Source organism: Labeo rohita, chromosome 1 (assembly GCF_022985175.1).
Source record: "Labeo rohita strain BAU-BD-2019 chromosome 1, IGBB_LRoh.1.0, whole genome shotgun sequence".
Classification (NCBI taxonomy): Eukaryota; Metazoa; Chordata; class Actinopteri; order Cypriniformes; family Cyprinidae; genus Labeo; species Labeo rohita.
The window spans coordinates 24,316,400-24,340,157 of NC_066869.1; the positions used below are offsets into that span (position 1 = coordinate 24,316,400).

The 23,758-nt window shown below is 37.4% G+C and overlaps 1 protein-coding gene across 15 annotated transcripts in view; it reads right to left on the reverse strand.

Moving 5' to 3' along the window:
• LOC127152700 (teneurin-3) overlaps positions 1–23,758 on the reverse strand; it is a 589,677-nt gene that overhangs the window by 259,085 nt on the left and 306,834 nt on the right. For 13 of the 15 annotated variants that reach the window (XM_051093627.1, XM_051093924.1, XM_051094361.1 and 10 more), the window contains one exon: positions 21,743–21,812. The exons of 1 other annotated variant lie outside the window; for it this stretch is intronic. The gene's annotated coding sequence lies outside the window, so the exon portion shown is untranslated. Of the gene's footprint in view, positions 1–4,532; positions 4,680–21,742; positions 21,813–23,758 lie in introns of those variants that run through there. One more of the 15 variants, XM_051093778.1, reaches the window with a different exon arrangement.

The following is a 23,758-nucleotide window of genomic DNA, read 5'->3' on the forward strand; positions in this document are numbered from 1 at the left end:
TGTAATACTTATGAGTACTGACACATAAGTGTACTTCCACTGACTACCTTTTGCAACTGTTGTAACTTTGGTTGTGTAAAATCTTTGAAGTGACTCCCATGGGTGTAGAATCGTGACAAATGTTGATCTAGTCGCATGAATTCTAATGTGACTGTTCACACTGCAGTCGCATTGCAAAACATCTGAACTGTATCAGATTTAGTAGCACATATGGAAACGGCACAAATCGGAATTGAAAAGATCAGATTTCACTTTGTTACCTGGCCGCCTTTAAAATTTTAAGTTCAGTCAACTTAAGTTTAGTCAACTTGAAATGTTAAGTTGTACTAAGTTTTTTTTTACAACTTAAAATTTTAAGGTAGCTGGGTAACAAACCCAGCTTTTAAGTTTAACAAACCACATTTTTAGTTTAGTCAACTTAAATATCTAAGTTGTCACTTAGTACAAATTAACATTCAAGTTGACTAAACTTATTTGAGTTGACTGAACTTAAAATTGTAAGGCAGCGGGGTAACAAATTAAGTTAAACAACCTGTGGCAACAGTGGAAAAAGAAGCCTAATTCTCAGGGGAAACTGGATTTGGGAACACCTGCGCAGTGCGCCGTCACAAGGAAGTAAAACACGGAGGACATAGAGTACATTATCTTGAATTTATTTACAGCATGATTTGCTGCAGAAGCCAGCAAAATTATGCACAGACAATATGAAAAATAAAGACAAGTATGTAAGTTTAACAAACCAAATTTTTAGTTTAGTCAACTCAAATATCTAAGTTGTGACTTAGTACAACTTAACATTTTAACTTGACTGAACTTATTGAGTTGAAATTTTGAAGTAGCAGGGTAACAAATTATTTGAAGTTATTAAAAAAACAGAGAGAAAAACAGATTCACATGTGAGTAAAAAAAGAATCGGATTTGGTCCACATTTGCCTGCAGTGTGAACATAGCCTAAGTCTCACAAAGACATGTTACATAAATACAGTATTTTGAAATGAAATTCAAAATGGCTGGCATCCAAAATGGCCGAAATGGAAAAATTCGTCATTGCTTGATTCGGCATGCCACATCTCGTTTTACTATCATTTGGTCCCCATAAAAGGTAGTAAATCCACGGCAGCACAAACAATGAAAGCAGCAGGTGTTGCAATAGCACTTTTGGCACTCATTATCAACTCCTACCGCATGTAGGAGCCGAGTGTTGATTTCCTCTTCTCACCAAACAGTCACACTTGAAACGGCGATCTATCAGCGATTCATCTTGAGGAAATAATTGTATTATGACATATCTGTTTGGGTTTTGGGTCTGTCCATCATCTGAGTGATGTATCAAACATCAGACAGTTTCCCTCTCAGGTCAATGGATTGTCAGAGCACTTCATTATGGGCGGCAGGACACAGTGATGTGATTCTGCCTGAATCCCCCCTTCCTCTCCCACCCTTGCTCCAGGCCTGGAGTCCAACCTATAAAAGCACGCTCGAGTCTGGGAATTTGCAGCTGCAGTGTTGATTTCCCAGTGCAATACGGGGCTCTTTTGTTAATATTGAAATCAACCCAACTGTTAGGGCGGCCCACATCAGCCCCGACGAGCCATTATGTTGCTTTAAAGCAAACTCTCTGTAAGGAAGGCAGGGAGTGAAATGAAATCAGTTATGGTTCTTACATTCTTGCGACAGTCTCGCAAGGAGTTATCAAAGCCCTTTTCCCCCCACGACTGACCTAATGCTCACCTCCTCATTTGGCTTGGACACATCATTAAGAATATGCATGAGAGCGATGTTTTTCTTCTCTGGTGCTGTACTACAGCAGTGTTGTAGTTAGCTCATGAACCCTCAGGGCTTTCTGTGGGGTTTGTTAACAGAATGAAGCATGAGAAAGGGTCCTGGATAAGGACCCAGGGCAAACACATGTGGTTTGGCTGCATTTTTTACCCAATACCATTTATCCTAAGAAAATTTTATTAAAAGCATACACGGCAAGCACGAGCTGAGAAAGAGGCAGTAAAGAAGACACAGAGTGTAGGACACATAAAGGGAAAACGTGTTTTATGCTTCCGTGTAATAGCGAAGGAATACAGTAAAACTGACCGCTATAAAAATGATTTAAAAAACAACTACTTAAAAGTCAACGTTTTTCATTGAAACCTACAGACTGTAGTAGAAAACCTTTGCAGCTTTGGAAAAAACAGACATATGTTTTATGCATTGTGATTTGGTGTTTTGACAAATGCATGTAAATATGTAACTCAAACCATACAGAGACAGAATAAGTTGATCTGTGAGTGCACTGAATGTTTACGTTTTGCATATATTAAATAAAGAGCAAAGAATTTCCACCATTTCAAACATGCAACTGGAAAAAGTAGTTTCGTGATGTTTACAGCTCACAGTTTATTTACCCACGGAGCAGGTGAATACACTCATGAGGAGAGGGCCTGTTATGCTTATTTGGCTTTTAATGCTAAAGCTACACGTCACCGTGGTGCGTTACGCTTGTGTTACAGAACTCACTGGAACGGTTGGTGATAGACGGCAAACCTGCCAAGACACTTACTCGCACCTGAGAAAACAATCCATCCATTTTAAATTCACACAAACCCACACACCCATAGCAAAGGGGATACTCGCCCTATGACAGGAGTCACAGGCAGCTTCCTGTCTCTTCACATTACTTGGTATCACATGGTGTCAACAGTTTCCAGTCACTGCGGGCTACACTCTTCACTTCTCTGAGGGTGCGCTCATCGGATATTTTTAATCAGCCTGTTGCCTGTCAGGTGGCTGTGATTCAGCTACCAGCACTGCACGGTGTGCTGAAGGCATACTTTCCACATGGCTCACTGAAACCCATTTTCTGCTTCAGAGTATATATAAATACAACAGGTAATTGTCAGAAAGATTAATATTGCAAGTCGTATTGTGAAATATACAGCTGCAATTACGGAAATATAGTCCGGAAATATAGTGAGTCACAAAAAAAAAACAAACAAAAAAACTACAAAAACAAACAAACAAACAAACAAAACAACAACAACAACAAAAAGCATATACAAAGAATACAAAGATTTGTTAGACAAAATTTCATACACACAATATAAAATAAAATAATAAAAGTCAGATATAAATTTGTGATTACAAAAAAGTAATTCTAAGCTCAGTCTAAATAATAATAAATATCACAATTAAGACATAAAATAAGAGTTCAGGAATTGTCACACTGTGAGATATAAAATTCAAAAAAAAAAAATAAAGAAATCACAATAAATCTTAATTGTGAAATATAAAGCTGCAATTAAAAAAAAATAATTGTATAAAATCACAGTGATAAAAAATGGATTACAATTAGATATGAGGTAACAATTGTGAGAAATACACTCACATTTTGAAACATAAAATTGCAGTATCAAGAATTAGAGTTTTAATTTTGAGATACAACGTGGCAATGTTATAAAGTCACAATAATAAAAAATAATATTACAATTAAGATATAAAGTCTTAATGGTCAGATATGCAGATATAAGTCACACTGTCAAATACAAAATTGCAAAATCAAGAAATACATTTTTAATTGTGAGATGTAAAGTTATATTTTAAGATATAAAATCACAATATTAAGAAATAAAGTCATCAGTCTGAGATTTAAAGTTGTAAAGTTTACTTTGAGGCACAAACAGGCTTCACTGTGATTTATAAAGTCACACTAAAAATAAAATCACAATTAAGATATAAAGAAAGAATTGAGATATTAAGTTATACTTTCAGTTGTAATTCTGAAAAAAAAAAAAAAAAAAACAAAACAAAACAAAAAAAGTCACAATTACGATATAGGGCCACGCTGTTAGATGTCAAGTCGCAATAACATTAAATTATGTTGCAACTGTAAAATGTAAAGTTGCAATTATGATATATGAAATCTATTTATATTATGTGTAATGAGATTTGATTTTTTTTTTTTAATTTACTTTATTATTTTTACTTTGAGGCATAAACAGGCTTCATTGTAAGCTATAGTCACAATAAAAAATAAAATCACAATTAAGATATAAAGAAATAATTTTGTGAGATATAAAGTTAAACTTTGAGATATAAAGTTATAACTGATATTTAAAGTTGTAATTATGTTAAAAAAAACAACAACTACGATATAAAACCACGTTGTTAGATGTGAAGTCGCAATAACAATAAATTATGTTGCAATTATGAGATATAAAATAAATGTTTTTAATGTATTATGTGTAATGAGGTTTTTATTTTATTTATTTTATTATAATTAATTTGTTATATTTATTTTATTTATTTATTTTTTACTTTGAGGCATAAACCAGCTTTCATAGCTATGAGAACAGAGAACAAAAACCCAATTTGAGATCTGACATTTACATTTGCAGACGATGGTAGCAGAGATTTGTACAACCGAAAACAATTGAAAACATCCAAACAAGCGGCTCACACACTCCAAATTCGCAGAGTTAAGTTCCACGGAGCCCGAGCCCGCGAGCAAAGCTTAAACGTCAACAAACCCGAGCACTCACCTTCCTGACATTCCTGACGGAAAATAATCCCGCTTCTACAAACAAACACTCCAAAAGGCTGCTGGCTCTCTACATACATCAACATCTAGAGCGAGAGAGACAGAAAAACCTCTGAGATAAGAGGCCAGCGCTAAGCTGGCCGTTATGATGTTTGCGGCCTGAGACAGCAGAGGGTGATGTGGCGGCAGCAAGCCTGGGCTAAGACGACTCCCTTGAGTCATGCCCTCTTTCCCTTCACCTCATTGAAGAGCCTTACATAATCCTGACAAACAAACAAACAACACAACAAACAAGCGGCGCATGTGCTTTAAGATGCCACAGCTGCAAACGACAAAAGATAAGGGACGAGGCCGGTTCCGTCGCAAAATGCGAGTTGGAAGAAAGGTTCGACTCATCAGAGTGTCGTCTTTTTTACCTTCACCCTATCCATCGCTCCCTCCCTGAGTGTCAGCCCCCCAGCTGAGGAATGTAGGTCATGATACAGAGCTATTTCAATACAGGCAGATCACAGCGCAGCAGGGGCACACACATGCATTCACAACACACACTCGCACAATAAAAACTTCTTTCATGACGGAGAAGCACATTCTGACAGAATAAGAGGGCTTGCGAGTGTGAAAATTCGGAATGGATAAAAATATCTGCAGGAGTGCTTCACAGTGGTGCGTCATTTTGCCGACTCCATTCGCCGACGAGCTAAAACGGGCTCTTTTCGCTTTCATACATGTAGATTTGCGCCTCCTCTTGCCCTCGCCATCTTCTCGGGGGTTATGTCAGCTGAATAATGTAGAGGGAGCAGTCGAATGGTTGGCTGGGAGTCCTCCTGCTGGGCTGGGATCCACGGGCCAAAGAGATGGAAATCTCTCAGACGCAGGAGCCTGACACATCTGGGCCGTCTCAAGCGACAGTGCCGAGCTCCCGGGTCCGCGATGCCTCACCCCTGCCGTGTGCCGAACCGCCGAACTGAGCCCTTTATCTCCGTCTCCCTTTCAGTCTTTTTCTCCTCTGCCGCTGCGTCTCCCACGTTCCTGCGCTCCCCGCTGCCTCTCGTCTATAGGTCGGTGCGTATGGATGAAAGAGAGGATTTTACTTCGTTTTGACAACGAGAGAATAGCTGCTTCTTTTGTATTGTGATGTTTGGAGAAATGCGTGCATGTGTATGTGTTAGAAAGCTTCCCTGAAGGATTTTGTGTTGACACTTGGTTTGGAGTTAAACTGAGAGAGTCTGGCAGGCTTGGGATTTATCTCGAGACAAAGTGTGTGTGTTTAAAAGAGAGAGAAAGGACACATAATATTGTGATAGGCTGCACTCACTATAACAGAGGAAACACACCGAGTCCCTGATGCACATCTGCAAACATGCCTTATATTTTTTTTAATTCTAAAACAAATATAAAAGCATAATATGAAATGATGCAGTTATAACAAAACACAAAAGAATATTACAGCTTTTAACATTTAACATTAATAAAATTTATTTTTATTTAGTAAGTTATTATAACCTTTCAAATAAAACTGTTAATCAATAACAATTTAAATGAAATTATAATATTAAATAAAATGTACTATAAATTACTTGATACTTTGGCACATCTTTGTACATTTTACTCATTTATGAGTGCCAATATACTTTTGTGACCATGGACCACAAAACCAGTCATAAGGGTGAATTTTTTTTTTTTTTAAATTGAGATTTATACATCATCTGAAAGCTGAATAAATAAGCTTTCCTTATTTAATCCTGGAATCTGAGGATGCAAAAAATCAAAATGTTGAGAAAATCACCTTTAATGTTGTCCAGTGGCTACTAAACAAAAATTAAGTTGATATATTTACGATAGGAAATATACAAAATATCTTCATGGAACATGATCTTTACTTAATATCTTAATGTTTTTTAGCATAAAAGAAAAATCGATAATTTTGACCCATACAATGTATTTTTGGCTATTGCTACAAATATACCCATGCTACTTAAAAGGTCACATTTATATTGATTTATTGTGAATCATCATAAATATACTTTATATAAATAACTTTATAAATCAATTTTGATTTTGATTTGATTATCCTCCATCGCTGCTGAATTTTAAATGAATGCCTAATGCTTTATTTTTAATGTTATGCATTTATATTGTATATACAATTGACTAATATTGATTTACTGTGAATCATTATCCTCCATTGCTGCTGGATTTGAAATTTATGCCCAATGCTTTATTTTAAATGTTATGTATTTATATTGTAAATATACAATTTCTATTGTATTTATGCATTTATCACAACTATTAACTTAAGAAATTAAATATGTATTATCCATTACCAAAACTTTATTTTTTTCTTTTTCTGACAAACAGAAAAATCATAATACTGTACCAACTTGACCGTCATTTGTCCATGACTTGGTGCTCCAGGAAAAATAAATTGTGTCTGAACGACTGCACTGATTTCTTAGCTCTTGGTCACCAGGTATTCGACCTGAATTCTCATGGTCTGATGTGACTGATGGTTATGTGTTAGATTTCCATTATGCCTCCCTGTACAGAAAGGCTTTACAGATCCACTGTGCTGTTCACTGGATATTAACATCAGTCTACAGTACTTCAGAAGAGTCCTAATGGACATATTGCTAGTCCTAAAGCCGTCTTCTCTTTGTCTCTCTTTGTCTACCACATGCTGTCATGTACGTCCCACAATAGCTCTGCTACAAAACCTAGTGAACCTCGCTGCCTACACAGTCTTGTGTGAAACAAAACCATAAGTGATGGATCTGAAATGCTCTACATAGGCGAAAAAAGTTTTAACTCGATTCACAATTGATTCCATGAGAAGCATAAATATACATAAACCACACATTTTGAGTACAACAGTATTTTTATTTCTCTTTCTTTTTAGCATTTAATTATATTTATACTAGAGAAAAATAACATTTCACCTTCTTTGTCAATAATTCATTCTCTGTGATGAACACATGATGCTTCCTTAAAATGAGCATTCCTTTCTTTTCAAACAGCCTTCGGGTCGGAAACGTGCCTATAAGGAGGAAGCTCGCTAGGTTTTTGGAACAGAGCTTATGTGTCTCTCTGAAGTATTCTGAACTAATACCACCATTTAGTGAATTGAGGCAAATTTAATTTTCTAGCGCTAGCTAAAGAAGCACATTTCTGCTAACACAAACACACACACACACTTTAGCGGCCTCAGCCAGGGATGTGATAGGACACAGCTGGGAGGTCAAGCTGACAGTAAGATGGAGCGGGTGTGTGTGACCTGACTAAATCCCCCCATACATCCAGTCCTGGACACACAAACAGAGTAACCTGAACGCGCGGAGACTACCGTCACCTATTCACTCAGTCTCACTTTACATGAGGCCTATTTGCAGCTAGAGGCAGGAAGAAACATTCTCACAACTACCGTGCGTGTCACCGTACATCTCATCTGGATGTATAGAGAGTGTGAGAGTGATCGATAGGCCTGTCTCACTCCGGCACTACGGCGTGTAGTGTGCACTGCAGCTGCGCCCCGCTCTGGTGATGCATCACAAACCGAGGGAACGTCTGAAATATCTCGACGGTAAGCACTTTTGTACACACTGGAGTAGATACGCATATGAGAGACAACAAATATGCCGAAGAAAGAGGGGGTGATGCGTGAGAGGGAAAGACAAATATAGAAAAAAACATAATAAATTACTGGCCACAGCGCATGATTTCTATCATGCACAAACTGGAAAATTGCTAAATGATTTAGCTGTGGCCAAACAAAAGAACACAATCCACTGTTAACATTTGAACTCATCTCAAGCCTTTTCATTAATTCCAAAAAATGTTTTGTATGAATACAACATGCAAAGTCCCTGGCACACACACAGACACACACAAAAGCAATTTAGTACAATGGACTGTAAACAGACTACTGAGTTGGGAGAAAGAGGGTTCCTCATTATAACAGAACAGGGAGGGAGTCTAATTCTTTATTAAAAGCGGTGCGAGAGAGAGCGAGAGAGCACTAAAATACAGAGAAATACAGCACTAGCACTACGCATGTCTTGACACAAGCCAATTACCAGCAGCCTATAACTGAGTATAGCACGATACATATACTGGCCTGAAGGAGGCCATCTGTAAGGATGAATATGATGAAATTTTATTCTTTTATAATAAAAACATAATTAAATGAATATGAATTAATATAAATAAAATACCGTGGTTACAATTTGTCCGTACAGTATTGAATTTTTAATTTTTAACTTGTCATTTATTTATCATAAATTAAAGGCAAGACAAACTAAATTGTGTATAAATACACTTAACAGTCAAAAGAATTTTTATGTTTTTTAAAGAAGTCTCTTCTGACCAAGCCTGCATTTATTTGATCCAAAGCACAGCAAAAACAGACACCTTTTGAAATACTGTTACTATTTAAACTAACTGCTTTCTATTTAAATATATTTCATAATTTATTCCTGTGATGCTCCAGTTGCATGATCCTTCAGAAATCATTCTAATATTCTGATTTGCTGCTCAAAAAACATTTATTATTATGTTGGGAACATCAGAGTGTAATTTTTTTTCAGGTTTCTTTGATGAAGGGAAAGTTCAGAAGAACAGCATTTATCTGAAAATCTTTTGTAACATTATAAATGTCTTTATCATCACTTCTGATCAATTTAAAGCATCCTTGCTAAATAAAAGTATTAAGTTCTATAATTTCTTTACCAACATTTTTTTAAATTAATTAATTATTAATAAAAGAAATACATATACTGACTCCACGCTTTTGAATGGCATAGTGTATAATGTTACAAAAGCTTTTTATTTCAAATACATGCTGATCTTTGGATCTTTCTATTCATCAAAGAAAAAAATGTATTAAATTTTGATAATAAAAATGTTTCTTGAACAGCACATCATCATATTAGAATAATTTCTGAAGGAATAATGATTCTGAAAATTTAGCTTTGATCACATGAATAAATTACATTTAAAATATATTCAAATAGAAAGCAGTTTTTTAATTAGTAACTATGTTTTAAAATTGCACTGTTTTTGCTGTACTTTTGATTAAATAAATGCAGGCTTAATGAGCAGAAGAGACTTCTTTAAAAAACATTAAAAATCTTTTTGTTCAAAAACTTTTTACTGGTAGTGTACTTTACCATTTAATTGTCCACAGTTTCATAATTGAGATGATATTTTTGCATTATGGTAAGGCAAATTTAGAAGCAAAGTTGTCTAATTATAATGAAAACATTGTTACTAAAAACTACAAATCTGGTCCTAAATAGTCTTCATTTTCTTCAATGTTTTCTTTTACATTTGGACTGGATATGTTGGCAGCTTTCGTGAGATTTGCCCATATGACGGTGCAAAAGCCGTATTGAATGACAGTTGATATTAAAGCATACTCAGTCAGTGGACAACATGAAACAGATGTTTGGGTTAAACAGCTCAACACTGTGTCTCTTTTGTATGACATTTCATGTAAACTAGAACTTGGGACAATGATGACTATAAATGTGTTTTCCTTCCTATTTATTAAGCTGAATGCCACAAGATACACAGAGATAATTTGGTCTGTGTGTTAGCCTCAGAGAAAGAAACATTCCCCTAGTACACACAGAGACAGTATATACACAGATGACACAAATCTAGAGTCATAACTCAAAGGCAGAGCACTGCCCTAAATCACACACACACACACACACACACACACACGCACGTGCATGTGTGAACACAGCCTGCCTTCAGTTCCTAAGTATACAGTATTTAAAGTACACTACCAATTACGTAATTACACACATTCAGAATTCAGAATCTCTCACTGGTTTAAAGGTAAGAAAGACAAGAAAATGTGACAAGACAAACACAGACCACTGGGGGCCGTTGCTTGTTGTTAAAGCGGGGAACACACATCACACATTACTTAAATAAATACTCTCTCTCTGCTTCTTTAAAAAAGAAAAGCTGCTTCTCAAACCATTTTGGTATTTTTAAAACATTCGGCAATAAGTTTTTTTTTTTTTATTTCAAGAATCCTCAACCAAATATATGTCCATTTAAATTTTGGCCATCTTTTGCAAAATCAGTGAATTCATACATTTATAATATTCCAGAACAAAAATACAGTTATTGAGAAGTCAATGTCATTGAAAAATCGGTAACACTTTACAATAAGGTTCATTAGATAACATTACTAAAAAGTTAATGTTAATTTCAGCATTTACTAATGCATTATTAAAATCACAAGTGCGTGTTAACATTAGTTAATGCACCGTGAACTAACACGAACAAAAAATTAACTACTGTAACTAACATTACCAAAGATGAATAAATAGTGTAATAAATGTATTGTTCATTGTTAGTTCATGTTAGTTAATACATTAACTAATGTTAACAAATGACACCTTATTGTAAAGTGTTGCTGAAAAATCACATATTACTCTGAGTGAAGCAGAGAGTCTGTACAGGACCCAAAATGTTGTGTTTAGAGCCTTTTGTCTAATCAGTATAAATTTTTGCCACTTTCAAATCAATGATACAGCTATCTGCCATAGACTGCTATAGAAGTGAAGCACAGAATCCAATGCACACATTGGTCTAGATTAAAGCGGATCACGAACAGCATGGCAGGGCTGCGTTATATTAATGCAAACACTAAGAGCAAATGAGGTGAGACACAAATCACAAGCTATTTGCAATTCTTTGAAGTGCACAGATACTTAAAACCCATTTCCCACACAATGACTAACACGGTATCCAGAAATAATGAGCCTGTGCGGGAGTGTGATTTTCCAGTGTGTGTATACAGTGATCAATATGGTCATTTTTGTGAGGTGATTTAGCATTCTGTTTAGTGTGTGTGTGTGTGTGTGTGTTTGTGTAGAAAATTTAGACTGGCATTCTGTTCACTAGGGAACATGCTCTTTAAAGGCTTATCTGTATTAACAAAATAAACCACGAAACATGTACGCAAGCTGGAAGAATGCAGACTAAGAGGGAGAACTAGATGCCTGGATCATTACTTGAGGGTGGAGGGCAAGTTCAGTCACTCTGACAACTAAGCATAATGGAAAACATGCCTCTTGCCCGACATGCCTTAGTCATGTCCAAAAACATGGCAAAGGGACTGGAAAAACAAAAAGTTGGAAACTAATGTAAAAGCAGCTAACCTGAACGAACAATGTCAAAGACCCCCGCATCCACCAACACTGAGGCACACACAGTCTGTGAGAGAAGACACCTGGCTCGCCTTTCACACCTAAATTTAAAACGTGAAGACTCAATCCGCTTTGAGGACACAATTCTCGACAAAATGTCCCACGTATGCCTCCGCGCAAGTGAAAATCACTTGCTTGACATGCTAAGGGTCATTAAAGCCCAGACACAGGTGGGTGGACAAATGTCAACAGCACAGGAGGCTGTGGTGGAGCACAGGGAGGACTCTCATTAAACTCTGACAAATCCACACATTCAGAGCGCTGCGCCTTCAAGCCCGAACCTCGCTGCCGACACGACCAGGCTGCTTCCATCATGGATGGATGAGAGAGCCGAATGCGGTGCTAATCACGACAGGTTGTCTGCGGGTACTATGTTAAAGGAGACCTATTATGCCCTTTTTTACAATATGCAATATAAGTCTCAGGTTTCAGCTCAAAATACCTCAAAGATCACTTATTATATCATTTTGAAAATGCCCATTTTGAGTGGAAGCAGAAACGCTGCAGTTTTCATGCGTGTCTCTTTAAATGCAAATGAGCTGCTGCTCCCCGCCCCCTTTTTCAGAATAGGGTTGTGCCTTTACAACTCAGCTCAGATACTCTGCAAAAAAACATCTGTTTGGTTTTGATTATCATGTCTGTCACACTGAAATTATGCATTTTTAACTATATTAGATTAAACTTCTGATATAGGATTTTGAGCGCACACATTTGAATCACACGCACAGAAAACGGCTGTCACACAGCATGTGAGAACTAAACTAAGTTCTCTTTCATGTCTTAATGCGCTTAAACTGTCAAATACACACAAGTTTATGTTAAAAACACACAAGTTACAAAAACAGTAGGTTATGTCTGTGAAAGTAAACAGCTGGGAAAGAAATTGCATGTTTATATTAGATCTGTGTGGCAGCAGCTTAATATACAGTAAATAAAAGGCTGGGACACTAAATAGTGTTCTGTATGCATATCTGTGCAGCCAGCGACAGAGCAAGCTTTTGCCATGGCGTTATAAGTGGAACACTGTTGGTGCTTGCGAAAAACAAAATGGCTCACTGTGGGTGAAAATGCAGATTAAGGGGTGGTAGTATTATAAGCCTTACCAAAACAGTTACTGGGTTGTCCTTTTTCACATTTTCTGGGTTGGCAGATTCTCTGGGGACCCGATTATAGCACTTAAACATGGAAAAAGTCGGATTTTTATGATATGTCATCTTTAAAGGACCAGAGCAACTCTTCAAAAGGATTTGGATGCTTCATATGCATTTTTGAGGCACTGGAGAACTCAATGAATGGATATTTCATTTCCGGTTATTTTCGAGGTGTTCACTAGTGTATGGTGTCCAAAACACACATGCACACACACAAACCCCCCCATCAACATTTAAAAAAAGCTTTGAAATGAAGCAAGAGAACATCAGAAGCTCTAATAGAGATAAAACAGGAACAATATCACAAAACAACGCCCCAAGGAACATGAAAATCACCACATATCAAATCGCTAGAATCAAAGCCAATGATGTTGTCGCTTTAATTTGGCAAAGCCCGCAGCTAGGACCAGATCCAGTGAAAATGAAAACTACACACGTGTGAGAAAACAAACACTTTAGTTGGTGGCCGTTTATATGCGGTCTTTTATTACTGCTGGGCATCTTTGGTTATCGGCAGGCAGGCGAAAAAAAAAAAAAATCGGATCTTTCATTTTGGGCCAATGTTCGCTGGAATGTTTGAGATCTGTCTGAGCTGTACAGTTGAGCACATGTCTCCAGGGTCTGACTGGCTTTATGGCAGTGAGACTGGCCGTTAGTTTAATTGTGAAATAACGGTGAGTGTGCCAGGCCAATGAATGAACGGGGCTCTCTGGTCAACGCGAGCACTGCTGTAGCAGTTACAAAAGTTGAGCGCAGTTGGTGAGAGCACTGATATCGATTGGCTTGCCTCATGGTTTTTGTGAGTGACAGCCAGCTCTATGGCTGTTGATTAACACCATGTAAGATGCTCAGAGTACTTTGTCACAAGATGAGTAGACACTCTTTTTCTTTCACACTCTCTATGTCTCTTCTCTTCTTTTCTTTTGGAGTAAAAATGATGCTGATCGATCAGTACGGTGCTTTTAAAAAAAAGTTCCAAAGACGTGGGTATCGGCGCAGAAAAACAGCTTTTGTGTGAGAAACGGTGTGCGTCAGAAGGTGGGGGTCCAGAGTTCTGGCCCTGGGAACAGTGCACAAACACATGACTGGAACAAAGTCCACAGCTCTGGGAAGGAACCCTAACCGCTACGGATATAAAGCATTATCCTTGAAGATATACAGTCTTCTAGCTCTACGGATTTTTAGGCTTTTATTCACTGCCAGTGAACTGTTGTTCTCTCTCTCTCTCAGATTCCAAGATAGAAATCACTATCATAAAAGAATCACAGCCCTGTTTATTGTAAGCACACATCCCTTAGTAAACGCTAGTTGCCGGTTGTTGGTGAGTTCTGTGCTAAATAGACCTGTCACCGCCGTGGCTCTCTGGTGAACCCGATGCGGAAAGGCTTCCAGATGATGGCGGCACGAACAGAGAGACATTCCTCTCTCCCCACTTGGAGAATTCTCCGTTAGGACGGCCGATAAATCAATGAGGACAATGTTTTCTTTGGGCTAATTGTTTGAACAGTGTAAGGTCATTTGCTGGTAACGCTAAAGTGTCCTGTTAGGCTGGGCGCCGGGCCGTAATTGACAACATGTCGGATGGAAACAGGAAATAATCTGATCCTTCTTTGCAAACCGACTCCGCTGACTATGTCGAACTGTGTGTACATAGGCCTACGTGTGTGTGTGCATAAGGGGGGAAATGTTAGCTATGGTTAGCATACATTCCCTCGAATGCTGAAGGGTAACCAGGTGCAATCTGTCTCCGGAGGCAACGGGATTAACCCAGTCCTCTAGTGCCCGTTTAATGAAGTCATCCCACTCTAGAGGCCTCTGCTCTACAGGGAGAGAGCAAGGGGAGTCTGTAAGGATTCCATCGTCTTTAAAAGAGCATTCCTTCCCTTAGGATACAGGGGAAAAGCAGCTCTAACATACTTTCGATAGTTTCAAAGCGCACACTGCCTGAGCTTTTACTATTAAGAAACATTAAGGTAAAACAGTGTTTCAGATAAAACGCTGTTACAAGTGCACAGACATACAGTGCTTATGAACGCATTCATTGAAGTCTTCAAGGAGAAGCTTTTTCTGAATGTTGCATGAAAACAAATCCCAGTTAGCATGGTTATCCATTCATTTACAATTGAGAGAATGAAGGGACATTTCATATTAAGTGGCATTTACAAAAAGAAATGCCTAAAAGTTGTTCTGTGAGGGTTTTTTTTTATTAAGTGGATTATGAATAAACTACTAAAGGTACAGAGGCATGCAAAAGTTTGGGAACCCCTTGCAGAATCTGTGTAAATGTGAATAATTTTAACAAAATAAGAGAGATCATACAAAATGCATGTTATTTTTATTTAGTACTGTCCTGAGTGAGATATTTTACATAAAAGATATTTACATATAGTCCACAAGACAAAAAAAAGGCTGAAATCATTAAAATAACCCCCTTCAAAAGTTTGGGAACCCTTGGTTCTTACTACTGTGTGTGGTTACCTGGATGATGTTTTTTGTTTTGTTTTGTTTTGTTTTGTTTTGTGATGGTTGTTAATGAACCCCTTGTTTGTTCTGAACAGTTAAACTGAGCATTGTTCTTCAGAAAAATTCTCCAGGTTCTGCAGATTCTTCAGTTTTCCAGCATCTTTTGCATATTTGAACCCTTTCCAGCAGTGACTTTGTGATTTTGAGATCCATTTTTTTCACACTGAGGACAACTGAGGGACTCAAACACAACTATTAAAAAAAGGTTCAAACATTCAATGATGCTCCAGAAGGAAACACAATGCATTAAGAGCCAGGGCTGAAAACTTTTGAACAAGATGAAGATGTTTCAAAACGTTTTCAGCCCCTGGCTCTTAATGCATTGTGGCTCTTTTGAATTGGTTATTTAAATAATTTCAGCTATTTTTTTTTGTCTTGTGGCCTATATGTAAACATTGTTTATGCAAAATATCTTACCCAGGACAGTACTAAATAAAAAATAACATGCATTTTGTATTATCTCTCTTATTTTGTTAAAATTATTCACATTTTCATAGATTCTGCAAGGGGTTCACAAACGTCCGCATGCCACTGTAAATAGGTGGTAAATATGTGGTATTTTTTACTTTTACTTTACTTTAATATCTTTAAAAAAATGAATGAATTAATGAATGAATGAATAAATAAAATAAAATATCCTAGAAGAGGCTTAATACCAGTAAACAAGAAAATCCCTAGAAATATCTTTAAAGTAAATAAATAAATAAATAAATAGTCCTAGAAGAGGGTTCATAATACCAATAAACAAGAAACCCTCTAAAAATCTTTAATAAAAACACAAATTGTCCTAGAAGAGGTACATAAAACCAAACCACAAATTACAGAAAATTATTTGAGACTTAACTTGGACTACTAATAAAAGATTAAGACTTGACTTGATCATTCATTTATACTCCTTATTAGGTTTTGGTTCTTGGAGATGCTGAGGTTTGAAGTTCTAGGAAATGTAAATGTCTGGTTCAGCCACTAAGCCATTTTCGCCTGTGGGTACATGATACTTATCCGTGACTGTGAGAACCCTTAGTAAATCTGAGGCCTGAAGTACCAGGCCGTTTGCTGCCTGTCGAGTGAGATAGCTTTTGTGAACACCTTGCTTTTATCTCGATTTTGCATTTGTGCATCTCTATGTATTAAACACAATCTACAGCACCTGTTGAGTGTTTATGAAAGGCACTTCCATTTGATGCACATCGAAAAAATTCTCTTCACCGCGTGATCCACTTGAAACTCACTATCAGACTGCTGCACAACAATAGAATGACAGACATGTACAGTGCAAAGCAGTGGGAACTGTCACGTCTATGAGTGGGAACAGTGCCCCTCAGAGTGAAAAATGCTACTCACAGTTAGCGACTCATTTTCAAACCGGCATTTAACACCAAACAGCCACTCTTGATTAGTGAGTAGATGATTCCATTTAAGTTTATCCAAACAGCTCTTTGGCACCGACACTGAGTTAATGGCATATTGACACACAGCAATTAGTAAACACGACACTCTACATCCTTCAAAGTACTTTTCGAAATTTGCACATTCAAAGTAGTAATAATAATAATAATAACGGTGCTGAGTGCATGAAGGGGTCTTGTATTTGCTAACAAATGCTGTTCTCCACCCTGACTAGGATAAATGTCATCATGAAGGAGGCCCCCTGTTGGACGCAGACTGTGCTAAACCTGAGTCGGGAAAATACACTTGGCTCCGTCTGCAGAGACAGGCCGTCGTAGTGTCTCTGGGCCTGTGGTGTTTAATTGCTCTCCTGACAAGCAAACAATAGCCAAGGTGCAAATCCCCTCATTATAAACATATGCGGTGTGTCAGTCACGCTAATCTTCCTGTTGTTGGTTTATTGAGTATTAAGATAATCCCAATGACAACACTAACGGCCTTTGCCCAGCGAACATCCAAATCCTTTTCAATACTGTATTCTGTGCTGTAGGCTGTCAATGTATTTAAGTCTTTACGCATGTTATTATCTGATCAGAGGACAGGAGTTTATTAAGATGATTACCTTTATTTAAAACAGACCTTTAAAGTATTAGTCGAACTGTCTAATACTTAAGTTCAAGGATTTTAACAAATCTGTAACCGTAAATATGAAACTTTGACACGTTACTCACCCTGCGTGATCTCGACTACAGACATGAACAAAACTTTGAACTGTGTGGTTTTTGCAGTACATGCAGTACATTTCAATTTCAATAAAAATCCTCTAGAGGGTCATATCGAGGCACAAGAATTATTAAAGGGTTTGTTCACACAAAAATGAAAATTCTTTCATTTACTCACCCTCATGTCGTTCCAAACCCGTAAGACCTTCTTCCATCTTCTGAACACAAATTAAGATATTTTTCATGAAATCTGAGAGCTTTCTGACTCTGCATAGACAGCAACACAACTGACACGTTCAAGCCTTGAAATGTAATAAGGACATCATTAAAATAGTCCATGACACATCAGTGGTTCGACTGTAATGTTATGAAGCTATGAGAATATTTTTTGTTTGAAAAGAAAACAAAAAAATAACATCTCCACCACCATTCACGAAAGTACTATGACACATGCGTGTGATGCTGCTAACGCAGGAGCCGGTGTGAAAATTTCGACAGAGAGAATGACTTGCAAGTTTTTGCCCAACCTTACTTATTTGAACTAGAATATACAGATGATGAACTAAGAGAGACGGATGATCTACGTCAGAACGCTAGCTCCTGCTTCAGCAGCAGTGTCGTGATATTGTTGAATAAACACAGGCTTGGGAGCATTTCAGTTGCGTTGCTATCTATGAAGGGTTACAAGACTCTTGGACTTCATCAAAAATCAAAAAAATTAAGTTGTGGTCTTACGGGTTTGAAACGACATAAGGGTGAGTAATTAATGACAGAATTTTAATTTTTGGGTGAACTATCCATTTAAAGCCTACACTGAAAAAATTTTTAAGTAAGATTTACTTAAGTTTTTGCACACATAAATTAAGTAAAATTTAAGTGCTGAATTAAGTAAAATCTACTTAACTAAGTTGGTAAAATCAGCAAATGAAATAAGAAAATTTAACATGGCCAGTTAGAGTTTAATGAGTAATTTCTACTTAATTATTTTAAGTTAAATCTGCAAACCTCAAGTACATTTCACTCAGTCACGGTTTATAAAATGTACTCAATGTAACACTGGAAAAAAGGTTCACTTACAAACACGTCAGCAAGCAAGTAGACAGCTTGTTATGCTTTTAAGATAATGTGTCCACTCAATATAATTATTACCCAAACAAACACAGAAACCTCAATACTTGGTACACCATACACAATGACGGTAACAATCAGTGGATAGTGTTTAAGTAACGGGTCATTTTGAGTAGAAAATGAACTCCAGATGTCACAAAACAGTAAGTTACTAAACCTAACAACAAAAGCAACCATAAAACAGTGTAAATAAAACTCGAAAACAGTGAAAAATGTAACCTTTTTAATTACTGATGGGAAAAATGAACCATAACTACTGATATTTACTTAAAGAATATTTGTAAGCATATCAAACAATTTAAAGTAAAATATACTTATAAGCTGAAATTTTAATTCTTACAAGATTTAATTGAATACTAATATAATTCACTTTCTTTAATTCTTGTCTGAACTAAATTATTTAATGTAGACATTACATTTGTTTTAATCTAGTATTTACTACTAATAAAATAATTTTCATCAGTGTAATTTTAGATGTCCTTCACAGAGAAAATGTCTTGACTATAGTAAGAATCTTACACTGATGACTGGAGTAACGGCTGCTGTGTTAAACATAAAATAAATGCAGCCTTGGTGAGCATAAGTTTAGAAAGATTAGTAAGAATAAGCGAGCCGTTATATATTTGCATATATTTGCATGTATATGCAACAACAGTAGCATTACAGTGTGACCTTTTGTATGCGAGTATCAAAGGGCAAGATCATATGTTTGGGTGTTTGGATATACAAGACTCATGTTTCTCCAAGCCAAAACTGCCACAACGTGGCTAACTGCCAACTAAGGTCAAACACAACAATACGGAGCATTTCTCAGAAGTTCTCTCTTTCTTTCTCATACACACACTTATATCTCCCAGTCCACATCAAACCACTCAAACTCAATTAAACCCGCTCTCCATTGTGCAAACTGTAAATGAGATAAACAGTGAATGCATATTCTTGTTGCAGGCAGGCAGCATGTTGTCTGGACCATTAAGCAGACAGACCAAGATCTTATCAGAGGCCGTGCGTCCACAGAGGAGCGTGTCATAAAAATGAGAAACTCTTGCAGATAATGAATCTGTCAGGTCACAGGCAGTCAAATATTGTAGCACAATGGTGTCTCGTTGCCATGCATGTTTAATTAAGCTTTAATTTCCCATGGAGCAGCCATTACGTCGAAACGAGAGGCCATTGAGACTGATGTAACTCCAATATGGCCACCAGGATGAGGCAAGCGTGACTGATGCTCCAAAATGGGAACTTGACCCCAGAGCAGGAGGTTGAGTAGAGCGTGTCTCGTCGCCTCAGTGTCATACACAATTCAACCGCATCACGCTTTAAACAGGACGACCCATAGGAGATAGTAAATAATGCAGTACAGTAGAGCAAAACGCTGTTTTCATTTACTGTGCTGTCAGCGATGTGGGTGGCTCACAGGGCATTTGCGAAGGTGTTACAGGAGAAGGGTGGACGAGACTCGGACCAAACTACAACTATTTTTGGTGTTCTCTCCTGCACACGCATAGGCAAATCTCTTCTCGTTGTGAGAGCGAGTGCTCTTTTGTGGGACAGGGTGGTGTTGGTAAAGGGCTCTCTTCACTCTGAAGTTGATTATGATAATGGCTGATGATTGCAACGATGTAAACCGGTTTCTAATTGCTCATCAGCGCACGTCGTTCTAGGTTGATTTGAAGCGGCTGCACATCCTGCTCGGATCCGAGCCAGGCCGCTTGTGATGACGAGAAACTTTGGCAAATTTAACACTCCCGTTCCACCTTTGAGTTATTTTCACAGGACAAGAAACAATCAATAAGTTTGAAGCTTGAAGGGTACAATTATTCTCTGAAGAACTTCCCGTGACTGCCGCTTAGTGGTCCTGTGTGATTTCTGCTCTACGGATGACTAAATTGAATCATCAGAACAAAGTGCTTGACTCAAACGACTGCACAATACGGCACTGAGAAGAAACAGATTCTTCATTAAGAGACGGAACAACCAAATGGCTGATCTAGGGTTTGCTGCACCGACCAGTACGCTAATCTCACAATCATTCCTAATCGGAGTCAATCTGATGTAGAATCAGCCCTGAAGGGCTCTTTTTTACAAGATAACAAGAAGCGTAATGCCATCATCACTTACAGCTAAAGCCACTGATGGAACGCACGCGTTTGGCCGTAGCCTTCTGGTTCTGGAAACTAAGCTATAAATGTCCAGTTGATTTATCCATCTGTACCTGTCCAGTTAAACACCAAGATTACTGTGCATTGACTAAACCACAAGTTACAACCAAAACCACTCCGTGCCGAGCAACCTCAAAAGCCAGTGGCTCTCCAACACACTTACTGGATAAATGGGACAACACTTCTGGGGTGTCACAAAATAGATTTCACTATATTAGTGCCAGAATGTTGTAGAACCGAAGACTGACAGCGGCATACACGTATTCTTAGCAGCTTTTATTTAAGCTTAGAATGACCCGTTTAACATTTTTTAAGACCTCTAAATCTCAGGCGGATAAATCCTCTAGCACTTGGAAGAAAGAGCGCCGACACATGTTGGAGTGCTGGGATGGGTCGCTTTCAGCTAGGTCACAGATACTCCCTCATGGATCTAGAAAACCAGAATCGTGTGGGAGTATATTGTGAGCATGTGTTTGAAGTGCAGCAGAACATTGTTGATGATTGTTAAACTCCTGGCTGTAAACTGAAGAGAATGTAAGCAGACACAGACAAGGGAAACACTGCGTGATTCTCCTGCTCTTGAATCACAATGACTCAAACTTTTCAACTAGAAAAACCTAAAAAAAATAGTCATTATTTACTAATCTTTAAGTTGTGCCAAACGCATACTACTTCATTCTTCTGTTCTGTGGAAAAAAAGCCATTCTAAAAATGTGAAATAAAATGAAATAAATACAGTATATAACATACTGCAACTCAAGCAACGTACGTTCTGTATTGTTTGAAGCCAAACAATAGCTGTGTTACACAGACAACTGCTAATACTTTTGTTTTATATTTTTCAAATCTATCATTTTACAAATAAATAGCCACTTACAGAGTATACATTTTGTGTTACTGCGAAAGTTCATACCTTTTGAGAAGTGATGAATCCAGGCGAATGACAAGCAAACAGGGAAGATGGAGTCAAACAAATATGCAGCCTAACCAGTGCCAAGAAAGAAAGAAAGAAAAAGAAATGTAAACGTTTTGATGTTTCACCAAAGGTTTAGGTAAAAACAAGCCATAACAAACTGTAGGCCTTCTATTCTAAATCACAAGTTCTATTAATTCCTACATTAACTGATGAACTACATTTAAATGAAATTTAATTATTTAAGCATTCTAATTCTTTTAAAATTCTTTTAAATATTATTTATGTCTATTTGATAAAATCTCTGATGGGCGTAGTTATAAGCTGGAGGGGAATATTAGGTCTGTTTCTCAAACACACACACAGATACAAACACACAAAATATATACATGTATATAAATATACAGCTGCAAGGTTCAAATGCTTAAGGCATTTAAGAATATAAGAAAAAAGACAAATTATTTAGCAAAGCTGTACCCACCTAAATTTTTGGCAAACTCAGGTAATTTACCATAGAAATATGATGTTTTTTTTAACTTTTATGACTGTTATAGCACCAGCTGTGGTCCAATCCCCTTAAAACTTTGCATGCTTTTTAGAATCAACTGTCGCATGTGCTCAGCAGGTTTTGTGAAGTTTCAGGCTTTATAGGATTTGTGGTAAATTCAGACAGGCCCCTTTTCTAAACGACACCGTTATAGCTTTCCAAAGGGTAAATTTCTTTTCTTTTCTTTTTATTGATAATTATTAGCCTAGAGAGCTCAGAGAATTGTACTGTAGTGTTTTTTTCCAGACAAAAACCTAGAACTAGTTCGCAAAAAGTAGGTTTTTTACATCTCCTCAATCATTTAACAAACTATCTGATTGACAGTCTGATCGGCCTCCGTTAACCTTGTCCAACAGGTGCTCAAACTTGGCGCCCATGTTTTTTAAGACATGCAAATGTCCTTGTAGACCAAGGATCTTCAGACCAAGACCATGCACACTGATTTTAACGTTGATAGGACAAATGGTTGCACAGTTATAGCCATTTTTTTATGTTTTTTCTCTCTTATAGCGCCACCAAGTGGCCAAGCGGCCAAGCTCTGCAATTTTTTTCCCTCTGTAATCTTAGATTGAGCTCTTACACAAGTGTTGTGAATTTGGTGGAGATATCTAATTCTGTTTTAGAATGGTCCTGCCCCTTTCGAACATTCTGGCGCCCCTTTGCGACAGTGAGTCGAAAGTTCAACTTTTTTTGGTAATTATTGATATTCACTCTCCAAAGAATCTTTCTGCACTGGTTTGGTTCCGATCGGGCACAAAACCTAGGACTAGTTCACAAAAGTCGGTTTTTCAAAAAATGCAAAATACCCCAAAATTTGCCATCGCTATTGAATCTAAAGCATGTGTTTTGTCCGGCGTGAGCCAAGGATTCCAACGACATAAGACACTTGAGCCTGCAACTGATGGTTTAGGGGTTAAGAGCAATTTCGTACTTTTGTTTGCTGTATTGCCCCTGTCAGGCCGATTAGGGCGAGCCTTGGTCACGTTGTAGGCGGTGTGAGTACTACCATCCCTCCAAGTTTCAAGTCTCTACGACTTACAGTTTGGTATGCACGGCATGCATCAATTCTACGTGGAGATCACTGATTCGTGACCATTCTAACAATTACAATAGGGTTTCAGCGCTACACGCTTGAACCCCTAAAAAAACACAAATAGCACAAGGATTGAGAATAAATATGCACAAGTTTACTTTTATGATAATTTTCTAGTGTTATTTATTAATTTATCATTTCTGGGGCCTGACAAACATGATCACAGCATGTTATGCGGTAAATAACATTCACATATCATTTAACACCTGAATGGCTTATTTAAAATTTTTTTTGGTGTTGCATAGAAAAACAATATATTCACATACATATTTTTGAATCAGGATGATTCACTGATAGGATGAACTACTGCTTTAAATTATGTCATTTGTCTGGCATAGGTTGCTGCTTTTGTGGTGATTTCTCATGTTATGAAGAT